Source organism: Halichoerus grypus, chromosome 2, assembly GCF_964656455.1.
Source record: "Halichoerus grypus chromosome 2, mHalGry1.hap1.1, whole genome shotgun sequence".
Classification (NCBI taxonomy): domain Eukaryota; kingdom Metazoa; phylum Chordata; class Mammalia; order Carnivora; family Phocidae; genus Halichoerus; species Halichoerus grypus.
The window spans coordinates 13,971,622-13,993,091 of record NC_135713.1 but is presented as its reverse complement, the minus strand read 5'-3'; the positions used below and the strand labels follow the sequence as shown (position 1 = coordinate 13,993,091).

Below are 21,470 nucleotides of genomic sequence, written 5' to 3'. Positions count from 1 at the left end.
TTTCCCAAAAGCTACCAGTAAACCTTCTGTTGGGTTTCATTTAGCCAAATTTGGTTATATGGCCCATTTCCAAAGCAATCCCTATGCAAGAGAATGCCTTCTGCTCATTGGCTGTAGCTGGATTTTCAAAACCAATTGTTAAGGCAGAGGCAGAAATTTCTTTATTAGATTAAAAATTAAGTCCCATCATGGTGCTCTTCTGCAGTAAATCCCTCCCAGTTTCCCAGAAGCCATACTATTGACTTCTGTCAATGAACTATCAATCAAGTCCTATCCTCCTGCTAATGGATGAGGCCAAGTTAATAAAGTCTATCTTGAGTTCATCCTCTTCTTTTTCAGGTAACTTGTGCAAATCAGTAGTTTTTCCTGTAATTAAAATCCCCAACCTATGATATGGGATATCTCTGAGGGTGAGAATTTCAACCCAAATAGGAAGGGCAGCAGTGGGCACAAAGATGACAAAACCAAAGTTCCATCATTTGCTTTTCTCTCTTCACTTAAAAGTATAGATAGATGATAGATAGATGATAGATAGATAGATAGATAGATAGATAGATATAGATATAGTTTTTCTTTTATTTAAATTCAATTAACCAAAACATTAGTTTTTGATGTAATGTTCAATGATGCATTAGTTGCCTATAACACCCAGTGCTCGTCACATCACGCGCCCTCCTTAATGCCCATCACCCAGTGACCCCATCCCCCCACCAACCTCCCCTCCAGCAACCCTCAGTTTGTTTCCCAGGGTCAAGAGTCTCTCATGGTTTGTCTTTGTCTCCCTCTGTGATTTCTTCCCATAAGAGTATATTTTTAATAACTTTTGCCTACCGAGCAGATTTTTATCACACAGACTCCCTACAAATAAGCTTAGAAAATAAAGTGCCAAAAACATCTCATGTTGCAGAACGAGGCCTCCATTAGCCTGTGGTACTTCTGAAAAGGTGAGGAAGCCTGGCCCCCAGCCTTGGTCTAGCCCATGCATGTGTTCTGCTCACAGTATCAGCTTCTCATTCTGCAGCAAATAGGCTCCCGTACATGAAAAGTCATGTGCCATCCCCTGCCTTCCCCCTTCCCCAGTCTTATTGACAAAAGAAGAAACTAAGCCTTAGAGAAATTATGACTTACCTACTATTATATAATTAGTAAGTTTTAGATTCATAACCAGCTAGTCTAACTTTCAACTCGGGATTATCTTCACCAAACATCTAAGATTTTTTTTTTAAGATTTTATTTATTTATTTGAGAGAGAGAGAAAAAGCATGAGCAGGGGGAGGGGCAGAGGGAGAGGGAGAAGCAGGTTCCCCGCTGAGCGAGGAGCCCGATGTAGGGCTCGATCCCAGGACCCTGAGATCATGACCTGGGGTGAAGTCAGACACTTAACCCACTGAGCCACCCTAGGCGCCCCTACACCTAAGATTTGTAATTAACTGATATTATCATTCACCAAGACAATTTTAATTCAAAATTGTTACAGTATGTTATAAAAAATATCTTTAAAATATAACCCCTCTATTTTATATCTTCTTAAATGCAGGTAATTCAGAAATAGATGTGCCTGCTGTGAGGAAGTCGCTGTCACATGTAGACACGTGGCTGAAGAGAAACATGGTTTCTGGGTCTTATTTAACATGGTGGTTCATGAATTAACTGTCGGAGGTTCCCAAAATATGAACTTGTGAAGGCAATATAACTGACACTCTCAGCTAATTTATGTAAGGGAAAGTTTATGACTTCTCCCTTAGAGTCCATCCTTGGAGTACCAGGAGATGCTTGGGAATTGCTCTAAAACTCAACTGGAGGAGTTGGCCGAGCTTCAAGGTCCACTAAAAATAAAAGAATAATAAATTCTGCCACAAGATGTAATGTTCTTGTATATGAATGAATTTATCAGTTAGTGCCATGATGTCAGTAGTCTGGCCCCAAATGGAAAGATGAACTCGAGCAATTTTGCTATTGAATCCCTGTTCCTTTGAACATCTTTCTCTTTGTTGGCTTGACATTGTAAGCAGCAAATTACAGACATTTTCTACAATCCTGTGCCATTAGGGGCACCAGATATTCCTTCTTGTTCCCCAGAGCCTTGAAAAGTTGGGGACCCATCACTGCAAAAAGTCTCCTTGATGGGCCACTAGCAAAGGGCAAGGGAAATTTTCTGACATGTTTGCTAACGGACTACAATTTCAACTCATGGCAGCAAGAGTAGCCTAATAAAAATATCAGATTATTAACTAAATACAATCCTAATTCCTTTATGAATTTTATGCAGAGTGCAGGGAAATAACACCACTGAGGGTTGTGTGATAAAACTGTGGTATACTGACAAACGAAATAAAATCTAAGCTATGGTATAACCACATATCTAGAACTATCTTAACAAACTATAGACTGTAATGACAGCCAGTAAAGAATTTAATAGAGCTTTGTGGTGAGCTCTGGAACTCTTTTCCAAAATATTTAACCTGGATTCAGGGTGACAAATTATCTGTATTTCCCACAGCCACCCATAACGAGCCTAGAAGGAAATACAGCTTCCATAGCAGCCAAGCTGTTAAAGTGAATAATAAGTGGGAAAGTTCATAAATTCAGTAAAAATGACCTATTATGGAAAAAGCAGCTGGCTTCTGACAAATTTAAGAGTGTCCTGGGGGTTTGTCAGTCAACATTTATTTATTGAGCACTTACTGTGTACAATGTTCCTGGGACAGGGGATACAGAAGTAAACAAAATAGTGAGTATATCTATCCTTTAGAAATTTATATCCTCAGGGGTGTGAGGAGAGTGGCAGCTAATATACACAGAAACTAACTCAGACACTACGAAGAACTATGGTTAAAGATAATATCCTACCAACGTGGAGTAGTCAGAAAGGTATTTTCTGAAGGGTGACAGCTATGTTAAGAAGGGACATTCATGATGGTGGAGGGGCTGGTAAATATCCCAAGAGAGAACAAGTTCAAAGACAATTTCTGAAACTGGAATGACCTTCCAAATTTTTTTGTCATTGTTAATTGAATCTCATGTTGACCCCCCCAGGTATGAAGTGCTTCCATGTATAGGAATTTAGCTAGTTCTCACGGCAACCCTGAGACATGCATACTATCATCCCTATTTTGCTAAACAGTGATGTTTAACAACTTTCTCAAGGTCACATATGCATCTGCAGCACTGCCTGAATGTAAACTCAGTCTCCTAATCTCAAATCCTATGTAACACATCATCTTTCATAGATGTCAAGGCTCTAGTGGGTTAAGAACAAACTGGAACATTTGTAAGACTTCTCTGAGTCATTATTATTATCCAAGATAATAAATATGTCCTTTGACATATCTTGGATATCGTTATCAAAGAAAGAAAAAATAAGGTCGTGGTTTCTTTAAGAAAACAGGTGTTACAGCTGAGCACCCTGCCTAAGGAGGACTCCCCTGGAGTATAGAGTAGCTCAGGCAGTTGACATTTCATTGCATTTGTCACTTGTGAAAAGACAGTTTGGATGCTCTCTGTGGAGGCAAAAGAGATAATAATTAAGAAGAAAAGGGCAGAAATACAGGAGTGCAGAAATTTAAATTTCAGATGACAAGAGGACATCATAGATCCAAAGAACATGGGAACCATTTGGATCATTTGAAGTTCAGAATCGTCCACAAAGACATACTTCAGTGTCAGTGGTAATCGACATTTGTATTCAATGTGGCAGAATTACTGAGCACTGACTTTTTGTTTACTTTCACCAGGGCTCAAAACCATAGAGATGAGACTGAGAAAACAGAAAAAAATAAAATGAGGAGAAAGAAAAGAATTCAAAGACATAGAGAATTGTCATTAGTACAGCAAGGTAGTACTATTCCATGGTATCATTTTGGTGGTATGCAGCTTTTTTTTTTTTCTAATCTGATTTTTAGACATAAATCTAAGGCACATACATAGAAGATACACCTTCTCCTGTCAACTAGCCATCTCTGAAGTCAACCTACCCATATGACTTTGTAGCTCTAATATACCCCTATCTTTCATGTGGGAGCAGATTGTGATGGTAAAATCATAGTGCCAAAGAGGAATCACATACTTTAGAATCTAAAGGCCTGTTTGATTTTAAATTTAAATTAATAAAATAAAAATGAAAATTTAGTTCCCCAGTCATACTAGCTGTATTGCAAGAGCTCAGTACCCACAGGTAGTTCATTGCTCTTGCATTGTGCAGCATATAATAGAATGTTTCCACAGCCCAGAAAGTTCTGTGGGACATGACTGGACCAGATGGCATTTGTGCAATGACATAAATCTCACATCCTCTCTATCCAGTCTCTCACATGCCACATGTTTTTCACTCCAAATATCTCCTTGCCCCACATCTCATTCTGGTCTAATTTTGATGTGTTATCTTAAATCTCTTTGCCATATTAGTCATAGCATAAAAAATTTAGATATAGTTGTGAATTTAATTGCATTTGTTCCAATACCATTATCTTATACATGAGGAAATGCTTGCCTGTTGTAGTAAAATATATCCATTAATTCAATAAATATTTAATTAGTGTCTATATATTCCAAACACTTAGGACAGACCAAATCCTGACCCTCATGGAGCTTAAAATTGAATGCAGAGGACAGACAATAAAAAGAAAACAAACAGGGCGCCTGGGTGGCTCAGTTGGTTAAGCGACTGCCTTTGGCTCAGGTCATGATCCTGGAGTCCCGGGATCGAGTCCCACATCGGGCTCCCTGCTCGGCAGGGAGTCTGCTTCTCCCTCTGACCCTCCTCCCTCTCATGCTCTCTGTCTCTCATTCTCTCTCTCGCAAATAAATAAAATCTTAAAAAAAAAAAAAAGAAAAGAAAACAAACAAACAAAAAGAAGTATAAGGCTAGGAAGGAAGTTAATGCAGGACAAAAGGACAGAGGGAGGGTATGGGGGCAAAAAGAAGAGGAGTGGAGAGAGTAGTTGTAGCTCCTCCATGGAAGGAGGCCGGAGAAACAAGACCTGAAAATGTGAAAGGACAAGCCATGTGAAGATCTAGGGTAAGAGCATTCCAAACACAGGAAATAGCAAGCACCAAGTCCAAGGATTGGAATAAGCTTGATATGTCCAAGAAGAATAAATAAGGGCAGAGTTTCTGGAGAAAAGTAAGCAAGGGGAAAGTGAAGGGAGCTGAGGTCTGAAAAGCAGTCAAGGACGATCCTCTAGGGCCGTGTCTTCATTATCTATTGCTGTGTAACAATTAACCCAAGACGTAGTAGATTGAAACAGCATTTATTATTATTCCACAGTTGCTTTAGGTCAGAAATCTGGGTAAAACTGGGCTGGATACTCTGCTTCAGAATCTCTCACAGGCTGCAATTCAGATGTTGACAAAAGCAGGGGTCATCTGAAGTCTCAAGAAGGATCCATGTCAAGCTCATTTACACAGTTTTTGCCAACATTCAGTTTTCTGTGGTCTTCAGTTTCTCAGAAGTTCTTGGTCATCAGGCTACCCTGATGGAAGTCACAGGCTTTTATAATTTAATTATAGAAGTCAGGTCCCGGGGCACCTGGGTGGCTCAGTTGTTAAGCGTCTGCCTTCGGCTCAGGTCATGATCCCAGGGTCCTGGGATCGAGTCCCACATCGGGCTCCCTGCTCGGCAGGAAGCCTGCTTCTCCCTCTCCCACTCCCCCTGCTTGTGTTCCTGCTCTCGCTATCTCTCTCTCTGTCAAATAAATAAATAAAATCTTTAAAAAAAAAAAAAAAAAAGAAGTCAGGTCCCATTTCTTTTGCCTTATTCTATTTGCCAGAGCAAATCAGGTCTAGCCAACACAGGACGGGAAGAAATTACATAAGAGCAGGAGGCGGGCATCATTGAGGCACATTTTCGAAGTTTGCCCAAAACAGGTCTCATGAACCAGGATAAGGACTTGGAATTTTTTGTTAGGAGTGATTGGAGGCATTGGGGAGCTTCAACAGGGACACTGATACAATCTGATCTTCAGTTCAGGACTGGCTGTCATATGGAGAAGAGATGTAGCAGGCCATCGGTGGAAATAGCAACAAGGTAAGAAACTATTACAACTGCTCAAGTGACTGAGTTAAGAAGATAGTGAGACACCACCAAATTGGAGATCTGTTTTAAAGATAGAGCCTACGGTATTTGCTGATGGGTTGGACATGGAGAGGGAGAGAAAGAGACAAAAACTCTCACAAGAAAGCTGGAATTGGTGATGGACAGGTCCCCACAGAAAGATTTCCCTAGAAAATCTTCCAAGAAGTATACCTCATGTTTCCTTACACTTTCTCTTTTCCTTCTCCATACATCTCCTTTAACACTTATCTAATTATCAAAGTCATTTCATAGTGTTGATGCTTAGAAAAATCTAGAACTTCCACACTTTTAATATGTTAAAATAGAAGTCACAGTTTAAGGGCTGTAGAGAAGGGGGGAGTCATCAAAAATATAGATGGTCCCCGCATTACAATGATGGTTCAGTTCATGAATTTTTGACTTAAGATTGTGAGAAAGTAATGCACACGCAGTAGAAACCACAATTTGAAGTTTGCATTTAGATCTTTTTCCAGGCCAGCGGAATGTGGTCTGATGCTCTCTCATGATGCTGTAGTGGGGCAGCTTGCAGTCAACCTCGTGATCACAAGGGTCAGCCACCGATACGCTGACAACCATCTGTCCCCATCAACCACGCTGTTTCTCACTTTCAGCATAGTAGTCAATAAATGACATGAGATAATGTCATTTATTGGTGTTAGATGATTTTGCCCAACTGTAGGCTCATGGAAGTGTTCTGAACATGTTTAAGGTAGGCTGGGCTAAGTTGTGATGTTTGGTAGGTTGCATTTTTGACTTACAATATAGTCAACTTATAACAGGCTTAGGAAGACTACCCCATCATAGAAAGGAAGCTCTGTAGTTGCCATTATTAATTACTAAAAATGTGATACTATCTTTCTAAGTTTGTGCCCCAGTTTCTCATATTCACCAGTAGATTTAACATGCCCTTATCATTCCTGATTTCTTTAAAAACTGGAAATACTTTCATTGTCTTGAGAAAAAAAGCTAATAAAGAGAGAAAATGAATTGCTTTCTCAAGGATACTAGGAAGCTGATTATACATTTTTAATATTTTGACTCCAATAATAAATTGCTATACTCTTTAAATTCGTTGACTTATGAATAATTTGACTTACAGCACCCAGCCTCCCTATACCCACTAAGAAGAACCCAACAGGTTAAACAGGGTAATGGACATATTTCATGAGCCTCCCTGATTCACTCAATGTATTGTCTTAGGCTAACACTGTGTAGCCAAATATCAAATAAACAAAACTTAAACAGGTCATAGTTACTACTAAACAATACATTTTTTCTTCCCCAAGTGTAATAATTAACCCAGATTACTTCACAACTAATGCAACTGATACCATCTTTGCCCTCAGCAGAATACGATTTCACTTGGAAATTGGCCCACTTTCCCTTCATGCTTCTTTCTCTTATCTGTCCCACCTACTCCCTATACACCAGGTCCTATCTTGGGTTTGTTTTCCTCATTGGGAATAGAATACCCAAAGACAGTTAAGACCTGCAGGAAGAAATATCCCATAGACCCTGAGCTTCTCCCATCACTCAAACTTAATGTCACCAGACAGGTAACCTTGGCAGATAACTAAAAGCATTGGACATCCTCCATTTTATACGGAATATGTGCACTCATCCAATCTCTGTGACAATTCCTTTGTGTATTCTAGTAAAAGTGAACTTTAACCCAATAACAAGGGAACACATTTTTCCTGACTTTCACATTATATCCCTTCAGAGAAAAAAAAAAATTAGACTGCTTCTTATAATCATGCCCAATGGTTTCATTTTTTCCAGGGTAGAGAGACAAAGAGAGAGGGAGAGGGAGAGAGAGGGAGGAAGGGAGGGAGACAGAGCAAGAAAGAAGAAGGAGGAGGAGGAGGAGGGAGTAGAGGAGGAGGGGGGAGGGGAAGACAAGGAAGAAAAAGGAGGAAGATGAAGAGAGGGAGATGGAGAATATGAAAGAACAAGGCTGGAACACTGAAGGAGAAAAGGGAACAGTGACTCCAGATTTAGTCTTGAAGGGCCCATGGTGAGCTGCCTATTCCCCTGAAAATATGCCAGCTCTGGAACTATATGCATGTATGTTTCATCCCAGGATATAGCTATGGACAAGCTGCTCAAACACAGAGAGATTAGGTGACTTGCCTAAAGCCATATAGTGAAGGGGGGAAAAAAACCCTGGAATAACACAGGCTTCCTGATTCCCAGATTTGAATTTCTAAGGCACTCACAGAGAGCTAGAACTTTTATAGAAGACTACTTCAAATGTCAATGAACCTAAGGTTCCTCAAATACACACACCCTTCTTTTTAAACCAATTCCTTCAAAAAATTCATCTTATGCCTTTAATTTAACTGTCAATATTGATGGTGAGCAAGTTGATGTTTCCTTTAGGTAACACATACAATGTCAGGTCTGGAGAGCACAGAGATGAATAAGACCCCTTGAAGTCCTCTATTTCAAGCCTCTTCTGTGATTCAATCCTGTTTTCCATGCCCCATCGACAGACATGCCAAGAGACCTGACTCTCTACACTGGCTTCAATCTCATTGTTCTCAGATCCACCCTTCGCACCAAGTCAGATCAAATATACAATTTTTCTCTGCCCTACCTTAAAACCCTTTTCTTTCTATTTCCTAAGTTTCTATTTGCTCTTCTGCTACTTTTCCACATGGACCTAAAACCTTCTTAGGTTTCCTTACCTAACCCCATAGGCCATTCTACACAGGATCTTCCTTATGAAAGTCCACTCATACTTCAAGATGCAGGCCACATCTCATCCCTCAAACTGACCTTTTTTCATGCCTGCACTGACATTGGACATATGTCTATTTATCACATGATATTATAATCAGTGATTTATATGTCCATCTTTCCCACTATATTATAAATCTTTCACAGAAAAGAATGGACCTTAATTCATCCCCAATGCATAGACTAACTGCTTAGCCCTTTGTCGATAGCCAATACATTTTTCTAAATGAAATAATGCACTATGATAGTTAATGATAACAATAGCTAATATTTATTGAGAACCAACAGCACTGTGGGTACCACTATAAGAGCTTTTCGTAACTTATTTAATCTAATCCTCATATCAAGCTCATGAAGTAGGAGCCATTATTATCCCCATTTTACAGATAAAGAAACTGAGCGAAGTTAAATTGCCCAAAGCCACAAGGCTAGCAAATGAAAATGGTGGGATTTAAACCTAGGCACTTCTAACCACTGCACAATTTGCTGCCTATAGATTAGGCATCAGCAAACTTTTTCTTCAAGGACCACATAATAAATAGTTCTGGTCTTGTGGGACAAATACAACTATTCAACTTTGTTGTTGTAACAGGAAAATGGCTGGAGACAATATGTAAATGAATGAGTGTAGCTGTGTTCCAATAAAACTTTATTTATAAAAATGGTCAATGGCCTGATTTAGCTCAAGGCATGCAGTTTCCTGACCTTTACTGTAGACTCTGCCCTATGTATTCCAATATTGTGGACTTAAAAGTTCTAGAGAGCACATTCAAGTACTTGAGTACTAAAAATGGATGCTCTGGGTCCATCATAGAAAAGTAAGAGACATTCTTTATCAGTAGAAGAGAAAATAGTTACAAATGTCCAGTGTTTGAGGAGACTGCCCTGCTGCCCAGCTTCTAGACCTGTGCTGTCCATTGACATGGCCTGGCTCGCACCTCTGTCGGTTCAACCCTCACAGACTCTGGGCAGCGGCAACCGCTGACATTGTATTCTTGATGTCAAGCCCCTGCCTGTTCTTTGTCAAACCCATTCGGTTTCCTTTAAGCATGACCACTGTCCTCAAGGATTTCTGAAGTAACTGCCTGGTTGCCTCTCTGCCTTTGCAAATTGAACTCCTGAACCTATTGGATCCCCCCCGCAGGCCTCCTCACATTGTCCCAATCTTCTGGATCCCCCACCCTTGCCACCTGTCTCTCATTCACTTCCCTGCTCGTCCAGTTTGACAGAAATCCATCCTCTCTGGACTCTCTTGGCCTTTTTCCTTGCTTTCCTGATTTGGTTTTTGTCTTTTCTTCTGAGCTTGATATTTTTATAACCATTCTGACAGCCATGCTTTCTCATCTCAACCCAGTTCGTCCCCTTCCTACGGGATTCCCTGGAGGCATTTGCCATTGTCGTTCGTCAGTTATGGACAGGAGAACAGAACCTGCATTGACCTTCTGCAACCTTTTATCTTGTAGGCGTGGTTTAATCTCCCACCTGCCATGTTCCATTCCATCTGCACCATTTGCTGTGCTTTACAATCCTCTATATGAGTGGAGGACTCTTCAAGGGCTTTGTTTTTTACTATCCAGATCTTGTTATTCCCTGTCCAAATTCTAACCAAGAAAAAAACTAGTCAGTTTCACCAAATATTTAAGAAAACCAGTGGCTCGATGTATGCAATTAAAAATAAAGAAATACCTCACTGTTTGCTGTCAGTCAGTATTTGCCTATAAAAGGGCAGGAAAAAAAGTGATGACGTATTTTTATTGTTTACATTTTTTTCTGTAAGGAGTATGGATAAAATGGGTTTAACGGCCCATTAAATGAAGATGTTGCTCAGGTACTTGCTAGTACATTAAGGAACAGCTCTAAGAAGTCCAAATTTTATGCCCACTTACTGGAAGCACAAAAATTAACTCAAATGGGAGCAATTGCTGATTTTATTTTTTATCTGTTTTTTATTTGTAACATGATCCTAAAGAGATGAGAATATATTTGTTCTCAGTTAGTTTTCTGATCACTCCAGAAAATGTCCAATATTGTATTTCTTTGTGCATTGTTCAAAGGCTGCTCTGGTGGTTTGAAAGAGACAAAAGACATCCCCTAGTGAACACTGCCATTCCTCTAGGGGAAAGCTCTACCCATCTAATAGCTATTTTAAGATGTTGAAGATGCATTACCACAGGCTGCAATTACTCTGTGAATTCCAATTTGAATTGAAGTATCATCTCTCAAGGGTGTAATCCTAGGGTCACATTTCCTTTTTCAGGCAAAGTAAACCATCTCTTTGACTATTCAGGCCACTGTAAGAAATCTCAGATAGCCAAAGTTCCTCTTCATTTTTAAGTAAATAACATTTTTTTTTAATAAGCAATTTGGAATTCACAAAAACAATAACCTACAGTGATAAAAGGAACAAATCAGCCACAAATAATCACTTATTATGGTCAAATGTTGAATAAAGATCACATGTAACTAATGAAGATCCTGTAAGCATCATATTTATGTGGTACTGAAAGAAATCTTATAGAAACCTATCTATGATCTTTAAAACTTTGAATGGGCTTTTGTAAACCAATGGTGCCGTGTCTTTATGCAACAATTATTATTTACTGTATTTGTGTTCCAAATGGTTTAATGACTTTTTCAATCAAGTGGACAGAAGCTCCAGACCTGAAGTGCCCTCTCAGCCTTTTGGTCCTTATCCATGGTCTTCATCCCCTTCAAAGGAGAGCACAAAAGACCCCACCCCTGCCTGTGGTCTGTCCAACAACGCTATATTCACGGGCTCAGAGGGCACGTATATTAAGCACAGTCTGGCATCTTGTTTTGATTTTGTTCCCAAGTGAAATAGCAAACTTACAAGTTACCAGAAAAGTATCCCTTCTATTTACACTTCCTTATTATTTCTGCCTCCTCAGTTGTAACAAAGGTTAATCAATTTTGCTAAAAGGAAAAACTAAACACTAACTCTAAAAAAGAAATTACCGAAAATTATTACCTTTACAAGGATGATACAACTGACCTGCGGATTTTTATCTGTTGTCTTTTGACTGTAAAGACATATTCATTTGGATCTTTTCTTGTTCTCCCAGACCCGTGTAACAGAGTTTACCTGAATGACACCATTTTATTTTCCCAATCCCTGAGCCACCACATAAGGTCAGGTGACCTTCCTCTCACCTGGATTGTTGTACCACCTTCTGACTGGCTTCCCAAGCCCTAGTCTTGTCCCCTTTTCCATTGTAACCCATTCTTTGCACTTCAGTCATGATGAGAACTCCAAACGCTCTAACCAGTTCATTGAGCCTTTCACATTCTAGCCTCTTCTCACACTGGCAGCCTCATCAAACCTTCCTCCGAGCTTCATAATCCAAGCCCTAGAAATACTGCCATTCTTTTTGTTCCTAGAACATGTCACATTCTCTTCCCTGTAGTTTTGAAGGCATTGTGCTTCAGTCTGCCTAAACACTACCACCCCTCCACATTCCTGGGCCCAGCCCTTTTAGACCTTTGAAATCTCAGCATGATTTGCATTTCCTCCCCCATGCTTTTCTAGATCTTTCTTCCCCACTGAAAGGCCTAAAGGCCTCTACTCTGAGAAGTACTAGAGACATATTTTTTCTGTCGCATTTTATTTGAAGGGCTTCATGTTCTCTCTTCCCATGAGAGCAGGGCCTTATCTATCTTGCACACTGCTATATAACTAGAACACAGGCTAGTATTTACTGAGTGAATGACTGGTTCATCAGCTGGTTGAAAGGATGGATGGATGGATGAATAGATATTTTTTAATATATGGAGTTAGGATGATTATCTGAGAAAAATCAGAGACAGCAGAACTTGTAGTTGCATCTTTAAAAACATTCCACCACACATTGTTTTGATATAAGACATATTAAAAAAAAAATGTTTACAACCTCATTTATATAATCAAGTTTTAAAGAAGTGATTTAAAAATATTTATGTATTCATTTTAGGTATATGATAGTGATTGAGCTAGTACCACATGATAATTAGATAAAATTCATTGTTTCTTTCCCTAAGAAACTTACAGCCTAGGGATGTGCTATACAATGAACTTTTTAAAGAAAAAGAAAGTCTTTTTAAAGAAAAAAAAAATTAAGCCATAATAATTCTACATTCATCAAAAAAACAGTATTATTAATCACTTTTTTAAAGTCTTAAAGAATACTAAAAATGGTTTTGACTGGAAAAAACACGAATTTTAAATTTAAACTCAAAGATATTTCTGATTTGTCAAATATTCAATCTTATGAATTCTATGAAAATCAACTAAAGCATATCTATGGTGAGGAAAAGAGCAAAATAAACGTGGAGGGGGAAGATATGAGAACTGGGACCTAGAAAAAATGATCTGGAAGTGTTGAGAGCCGAATTTTACCTAAAGAAATGCTCTCCTGTGGTGTGCTAAGTAAAATATTCCCTCACAGTCTCTTGAATGTGATGAACCCTATCTCATCCAGTATGGAAACCAGGACCTAGACAAAGTAGCCCTGCCATTTTGGGTGATGGATAGATGGTGCTTTCCAATGATGTGGGGGGAGCCTTAGGTTTCCCAGAATAACTAAAGGAACAGTGAGCACTGAACAGAGAATCCACACAGAGCCAGACTGCCTAGAAGCATCTCACAAGGGAAAGCGGGTGATTTCAACAGTGCTTACTAGGTTGTCACAAAAATGTGGCTGTAGCAAAAACAGGAAGGACTATAAGAAGTGCTGCACTTGAGTACCTTCATCCAGTCCAAACAACAGTCAGTGCATTTGTGATCAGCAGTGCTGACCACAGAATGAAAGAGAGTCTGTGAATTTTACCTTCATCATAATCTGCTACAAAGCAGAACACAGTCTGAGAGAAAGGGGAGGAATCTGAATTCAACTAGCGATCTTGGCTAAACCTTTGTTTTCCTCTTCTTTCTGCCCTCATGCCATGCTTTCTGATTGAGTTACATTCCCTTACATGTGTTCCTACAGTAACCATGCAAGCTTCTGTACTGGCTCTGCTTTATCCAGTGGTTTGCTGGAAAAGGTTTAACAACCTGCTCTTGCAGGGAAAAATGCAGGGATGCATATGTGTACATAATTCTATTATAATCTCCACTGATGCAAAAGGATGTTAGTACATAGCTTAGGAAAATAATAAAGTACACAATACTCTTTATTGTAAATATGACATAGCTCATTTATCCTCCCAGAATACTGAGCCTGGTTTTTGCTGAACTCTTGCATTCATAGCTAAATTATGATTGCAATTCAACCATGATTTCACAAAATTAGACTATGAATAAATGCTTGATTACTTCCCAATTCAGAAGTTGTTCATGCCATTGACAAACTAATATAGTTCTGATATAAATATTAGTTGATATTTCCATTTATCTTAATGAGTAAAACAAAAGGGGGGAAAGTGTGGATGTATTGACAACTTCACTCATTCATGAATGACATGAGGACTTATTTGCCAGATACTAGTTTTCAAACCCTGGAAGGATAGTTCCTCAATTTTTTGGTGCTATTTATAATGTAATGGCTGGAGACATGACATCATATATTTAAGTTTAATCTGCATTATTAACATTTTCTCTATTACTTCTTTAAGTCTAGATAATCAACAAAACAATAAATCTAATCCTGATGATTTATATGATTTAATTTTTAATAACACTTGTGTTTAGCAACAATGTGGCAAGGCTTCCAAAAAGACTGACTCTATTGAGCCAGTATGAGCCACTCCAGCACACCAGTGGATAATCCTTCCTGGATAACCGTGCCCTCTCTTATGACTTGTCACAAGCATCATGCTATGTAATGACTGTTTACTTGTTTGTTTTCTCCTGAATATCAGAGAATTAGGAATGAGATCTTCTTTCTCTGTGTCACAGGTCCTTGCAGAGCCTGGAATGTCATCGAGCCTTGGCAGATGCTCAGTAGACACAAAATGAATACCTGGAACTCTCAACAGTTCTGCTGGCCCAGAAGCTGGGGAAATGCTATTGCAAACACTTCCCAGACTTTGTTTCTTATTTCTCTCTCATCATCAACTCAGCTTAACAAAGGTCACTCTCTCCATATTGCTTCCCATTAGAGGAAGCTCATACAAATATTAATTAGGCACTTTCTGTATGTTGCTCACATCTGGTACTAACCTCAGAGTATTGTATTATAACAGAAAGGACCCCTGCACAAAGTAAGCTAGTGAAGTTTCTCACACTGGTTATTCTTCAGATCCACCCACCCTTAGTAAATCTTTATAGAAACTGGCCATACCTCCCCCTCTTCAAGACTGAAGCTCTCATTCCTCTAGCTACTGAGGGCATTAGTAACCAAAGGTTCTCAGGTGAGTTTCTCTCCAGAAACTCTCCTTGTCTGAACAAAGCTACCCAGACCAAGATCACTCCTCTCCCCCTGTGTCAGTCTGTAAGAAATGTCTGGTCACTTCAAGGGCATGAGTACCTGCCCTCCTGCTGTGATTTGGGACACCTCTACAGGGCCATCCCAGCTACAGTGCTCTCTGGTGAACCAGTCTTTTCCCTCTGCCCAGTTCTGCGTCCTTAACTCCTCGATCAACTTATAAACACAAAACTTTACCTCAAGATCTGTTCCTGGAGGACCCCATGTTCTGCGGCCCTCAATACTGCATAATGCTTATCAAAGCATACATTTTAATACAATCTCATGCCAAAGGATGCATATTGTGAAAAATATTGAAATAAAAACCTGGAGCATAACATTAATGAATAGAACAAATAATTGCAGTTTTGGGGCCGAGTCTTTTGGGTTTTCCACATAAAGTATCATATCATCTGCAAAGAGTGAGAGTTTGACTTCTTCTTTGCCGATTCGGATGCCTTTTATTTCTTTTTGTTGTTGATTGCTGTGGCCAGGACTTCTAGTACTATGTTGAATAGCAGTGGTGATAGTGGACATCCCTGCCATGTTCCTGACCTTAGGGGGAAAGCTCTCAGTTCTTCTCCATTGAGAATGATATTCGCTGTGGGTTTTTCATAGATGGCTTTTATGATATTGAGGTATGTACCCTCTATTCCTACCTAGAACTCATATGGGAATTCAGTAAAGTGGCAGGATATAAAATCAATGCACAAAAATCAGTTACATTTATATACACCAACAACAAGACAGAAGAAGGAGAAATTTTAAGGAGTCAATCCCATTTACAATTGCATCCAAAACCATAAGATACCTAGGAATAAATCTAACCAAAGAGGCAAAGAATATGTACTCAGAAAACTATAAAATCCTCATGAAAGAAATTGAGGAAGACACAAAAAAATGGAAAAACGTTCCATGCTCATGGATTGGAAGAACAAATATTGTGAAGATGTCAATGCTACCTAGAGCAATCTACACATTTAATGCAATCCCTACCAAAATACCATCAACTTTTTTCAAAGAAATGGAACAAATAATCCTAAAATTTTTGTGGAACCAGAAAAGACCCTGAATAGCCAGAAGAATGTTGAAGAAGAAAAGCAAAGCTGGTGGCATCACAATTCCGGACTTCAAGCTCTATTACAAAGCTGTAATCATCAAGACAGTATGGTACTGGCACAAAAACAGACACATAGATCAATGGAACAGAATAGAGAGCCCAGAAATGGACCCTCAACTCTATGGTCAACTAATCTTCGACAAGCAGGAAAGAATGTCCAATGGAAAAAAGACAGTCTCTTCAACAAATGGTGTTGGGAAACTTGGACAGCCACAAGCAGAAGAATGAAACTGGACCATTTCCTTACACCACACACAAGAATAGACTCAAAATGGTTGAAAGACCTAAATGTGAGACAGGAGTCCATCAAAATCCTAGAGGAGAACACAGGCAGCAACCTCTTCGACCTCAGCCATAGCAAATTCTTCCTAGAAACATCATCAAAGGCAAGGGAAGCAAGGGCAAAAATGAACTATTGGGACCTCATCAAGATAAAAAGCTTTTGCACAGCAAAGGAAACAGTCAACAAAACCAAAGGACAACTGACAGAATGGGAGAAGGTATTTGCAAATGACATATCGGATAAAGGGCTAGTATCCAAAATCTATAAAGAACTTACCAAACTCAACACCCAAAGAATAATCCAATCAAGAAATGGGCAGAAGACATGAACAAACATTTTTCCAAAGAAGACATCCAAATGGCCAACAGACACATGAAAAAGTGCTCAACATCACTCGGCATCAGGGAAATCCAAATCAAAACTACAATGAGATACCACCTCACACCAGTCAGAATGATTAAAATTAACAAGTCAGGAAATGACAGACGTTGGCGAGGATGCAGAGAAAGGGGAACCCTCCTACACTTTTGGTGGGAATGCAAGCTGGTGCAGCCACTCTGCAAACAGTATGGAGGTTCCTCAAAAAGTTGAAAATAGAGCTGCTGTATGACCCAGCAATTGCACTACTGGGTATTTACCCCAAAGATACAAATGTAGTGATCCGAAGGGGTATGTGCCACCCCAATGTTTACAGCAGCAATGTCCACAATAGCCAAACTATGGAAAGAACCAAGATGTCCATCAAGAGGTATGAATGGATAAAGAAGTTGTGGTATATATATACAATGGAATATTATGCAGCCATCAAAAAACACGAAATCTTGCCATTTGCAATGACGTGGATAGAACTAGAGGTTATTATGCTAAGCGAAATAAGTCAATCAGAGAAAGACATGTATCATATGATCTCACTGATATGAGGAATTCTTAATCTCAGGATACAAACTGAGGGTTGCTGGAGTGGTGGGGGGTGGGAGGGATGGGGTGGTTGGGTGATAGACATGGGGTAGGGTATGTGCTATGGTGAGTGCTGTGAATTGTGTAAGACTGATGAATCACAGACCTGTACCTCTGAAACAAATAATACATTATATGTTAAATTAAAAAAAAAAGATAGTAGGAAGGGAAAATGAAGGGGGGGGCATTGGAGGGGGAGACGGACCATGACAGACTATGGACTCTGAGAAACAAACTGAGGGTTCTAGAGGAGAGAGGGGTTCGGGGATGGGTTAGCCTGGTGATGGGTATTAAAGAGGGCACATATTGAATGGAGCACTGGGTGTTATACACAAACAATGAATCATGGAACACTACATCAAAAACTAATGATGTAATGTGTGGTGATTAACATAACATAATAAAATAAAATTTAAAAAAAACAAATAATTGCAGTAGAATTTACAACTGATTTAATAGAACCATCTCAGTTCTAAAATTGTGATTTTAAATGCATCTTTATAGAAATAAAACTACGTATTAGCTTAAATACTACATCTTCTTCTAACTCTAGATTCTGTTTTCCAATATAGAATTCTTTCAGTGTGTTATAAGAGTTATTTCAAGGCTTGCATGAAAGAGAACACTCTAATTCAAATAACAGAGTTATACTGACAGTGTTTAATCATTTGCATTACCAATGCAGTGTTGGGAAGATTGAGGTGAGTTGAAATTGGGCATACAAATAAGAATTTGCTTAGCTAACATTAACCATCATTAAAAAAGCAAAAATGACCTTAATTTCTAAAAAGAAAGGGTATAGTTAATGATCCCTTATTATCAAACTCCTATCTTATACAATTACACATAGGCAGCTCCAGACAGAAAATATGGCTGAATAATCACCACTCTCAGGTGAAAAGCATTTCAGATAGCATGGTTCCTTCATTTAAAGAGGTTTTTAGTTCCAGATGTGAAAACACAAAGCTAAAAGGCATTCTCTTAAAATTCCACCGCAATTAGCCATATTTGAAAGCTAAATGACTGCATGTTATAAAGCAATTAAATCTGTTATATTTACATAGCCACTTAACACAGAAGAAGAGCACAGGATAGGTGACCTACAACCTAGTTATTTTTTGTCATGACCACATAGACATTTCAACAGTTTTGCACTCTCTAGTCATTAACTGATGACAATTAAACATTTAGATAAGTGTAGATTACTCAATTTATATTCACCCCTCTCAAAAATGGTTAAAAGAAATGCACTGAAATTTTTACAGATAGGAGAAATTGCACTGAGGCCAAATGTAAAATGTTAACATACCAAAGTAAATTTAAGACATTCTGAATGATTTAAAATAATGTCTCTCATTTTTTTATTCTTGACACAAACTATAAAAATATGCTCTTTCAAATTGCTTTTGACAGCTTTCTGAATACTTATCTGAATACTTTTTTTTTATTCCACAAATACAATTTTATTAACCCAGTAAGTGAAGACCCTGTCCCTTTCCACTCCCATCCCCTTCAAAAGGATAAGGTTGGGTAAGAAAGAAAGAAACCTGGGGTGGAAATGTCCCCTATCCCTCAAAGAGGAAGACTGAAAGGAGGAAGAGGGACTGTGCAATTAGGTCTCCAGAGGGGAGGGGAGCTGGAGGGGAGTATCAGACCAGGACGACAGTAGAAGAGGAAGAAGAGGATGGGGAGGGTGATGGAACTATTGAAGACCCAGGAAAAACAAGTGGGGCTGGAGCTAGGGAGCCAAAGGATGTGGGAAGTGTGAGGCTAGAGCCCAGAAAGGGGGTCCGTTCTGTGGCGGGGTGGTCCCTTGGCTCCCCTTCCTCATCACCCTCTTGCCCCTGAGTTTCTTCCTCCTGTTCCCCTTCTCCAGGACCCCTATGAACAGGCTGCTTGCAGATGGGGCAGGTCTTCCGGGTCTGAGTGAGCCAGGGGTCCACACAGCGGCTGTGATAAGCATGAGCACAGGGAAGGACCCTCAGCTTGTCTCCATCCTCATATTCATCCAGGCAGATGGCACAGACGTCGTACTGGTCTCCCTTCTGATAATCATGTATAGGAATCCGCTTCAGTTGCTCTTCGGTCAGTCGATTCCGCTGGAGCTGTTTCTGGTGCTGGATAAAACGAATTATCAGCTCCGTTCCCGTGACCAAAATCAGCAGTCCCACAACCCCTGTGAAAGGGATGAGGCGATAGCCCAGGAGGAAGTTATTGTCTGGGACCAGAAGCACATGAGCTCCCTTCTCATAGACAAAGAGAGCACGCAGGTACTTGGAGCTCCTTTCCCCAGTAAACACAGACGGGATCCAGATCTGCTGCTGGATTTCCTCACTGTTCCACACCATCTTCAGAAGTTCATTGGAATTTACATTGTGTACCACAGCTGCATGGTACCCAGCCTTCTGAACGTTTAGGACCTTGAGGTCAAAGTTGCAGTCGAATCTCCGAAGAAGTGCAATAAAGACGGACCCGTTGGCCGAGGCCGGGGGTGGCGGGGCAACGGGGCTACAGGCGTTGGCTGGCTGAGCCTGCACAAGGAATCCGTGAAGCCCCTCATGGCTCAAGGAAGACCCAAAGAGAGCTGGAAGGTCTGCAAAGTCCATGTTGTTCTTGTGGTCAGAAGTCGCTCGAATGAGCCCCCGGATGGGGGCCGCTCCCCACAGCACAGTGGCCACAGGCATGCAAAGCAGGAAGGCTGCAGGGTGCATGGCAGCGGGAGGGGAGGAGGGGAGGCCGCGTCTGGTAGCAGGTGCAGAAGCGGGATTCTGTGCTTCTCTCCGCCCTTCCTTCAGCGTCCCAGGACTCCAAACATCCCAGCTACATAGGGGCGTGAGGCGGGAACCCCAACTCGGGGAATGAGATATCCAACCGGTTCAGCGGAGGTAGTGGGGGGAGACACTAAAATTATTCTTTTCTACTATAAGGATAAAACAAGGAAAGGAAGCAAAGGCAAACACAAACGACAGGAAAACTTCTGGAAGAGTGGGAGAGTTCAAGGAGGCGGGACTTCCAGCCAAGCGGCTGGCTTCCTGTTTCCTGGAAAACGGTTTCCCACAATGAAAGTCAGCGCTCTGTCAGCACCGGGCCTGATCTCAAGATGACGGACTTCCGGTCCTCCTCTCCTCCCTCTGGTCCCTGGGGCTGTGGTATCTTCAGGTCTCGCGAGAGTGTTCACCACACTTACATCATACCCGCTGACAGCTTAGCACGTCTATCGCGAGACGTTTTAACTGGCTTGCCTGGCACACTCAAACTCACTACGAGGCAGGCCATGGTAAAAAATTACTAGCAGATTATTACTTTCAATGTAGGTTTTATGGCAGATGAATCCAGTTTAAGAATGCACATCAGTATCTACAAGTGTGAGTCCTTTGTTGGCCTACCTGCCAAACGAGCGTGTGAAATCTGAGATAATTCACAAGCAAATGGCCCAATATGATACGGATAACCAAGGATCATCTGTGTTTAAAAGAATTTAACATTTTAATGATTTTATCCCAGTAACTCAATACAATCTTTTAAACTAATAAGCTTCTATTGCCATTCCAGACATATTATGAATGGAGATTCTTGTCTCCATAAAATCTTACTTCTTGATGAGGACCAGTTTAGGCTAGAAGTTAACCTGCTGGGTGTTTGGATGGTAAATTTTTCTAACCTATTGTAGAGGCCTGGAGATTATGCTATGGAATTGAATCCCTATGACCAAGGAAATCACTAGCTTATCAAATCATGGGAAACCAAGATAGATTCTTTCTTGTGGGCCCATTTACAACATGAAAAAATATCCACTGGTTCTTTAACTTTACATTTCTTACAGCTACCCTTTCTGTCTTTAAGTGTAATACCTAGAAGTCAAAACCTAGATTAGAAAAGGAAATTATAGACCACTTT

General features: G+C 40.1%; 1 long non-coding RNA gene and 1 pseudogene across 5 annotated transcripts in view; both read right to left on the bottom strand.

The window, feature by feature from the left end:
* LOC118543617 (uncharacterized) overlaps positions 1-21,470 on the bottom strand; it is an 87,619-nt gene that overhangs the window by 14,765 nt on the left and 51,384 nt on the right. The gene's annotated exons all lie outside the window — the stretch shown is intronic.
* LOC118543616 (E3 ubiquitin-protein ligase RNF167 pseudogene) lies at positions 19,223-20,284 on the bottom strand (annotated as a pseudogene).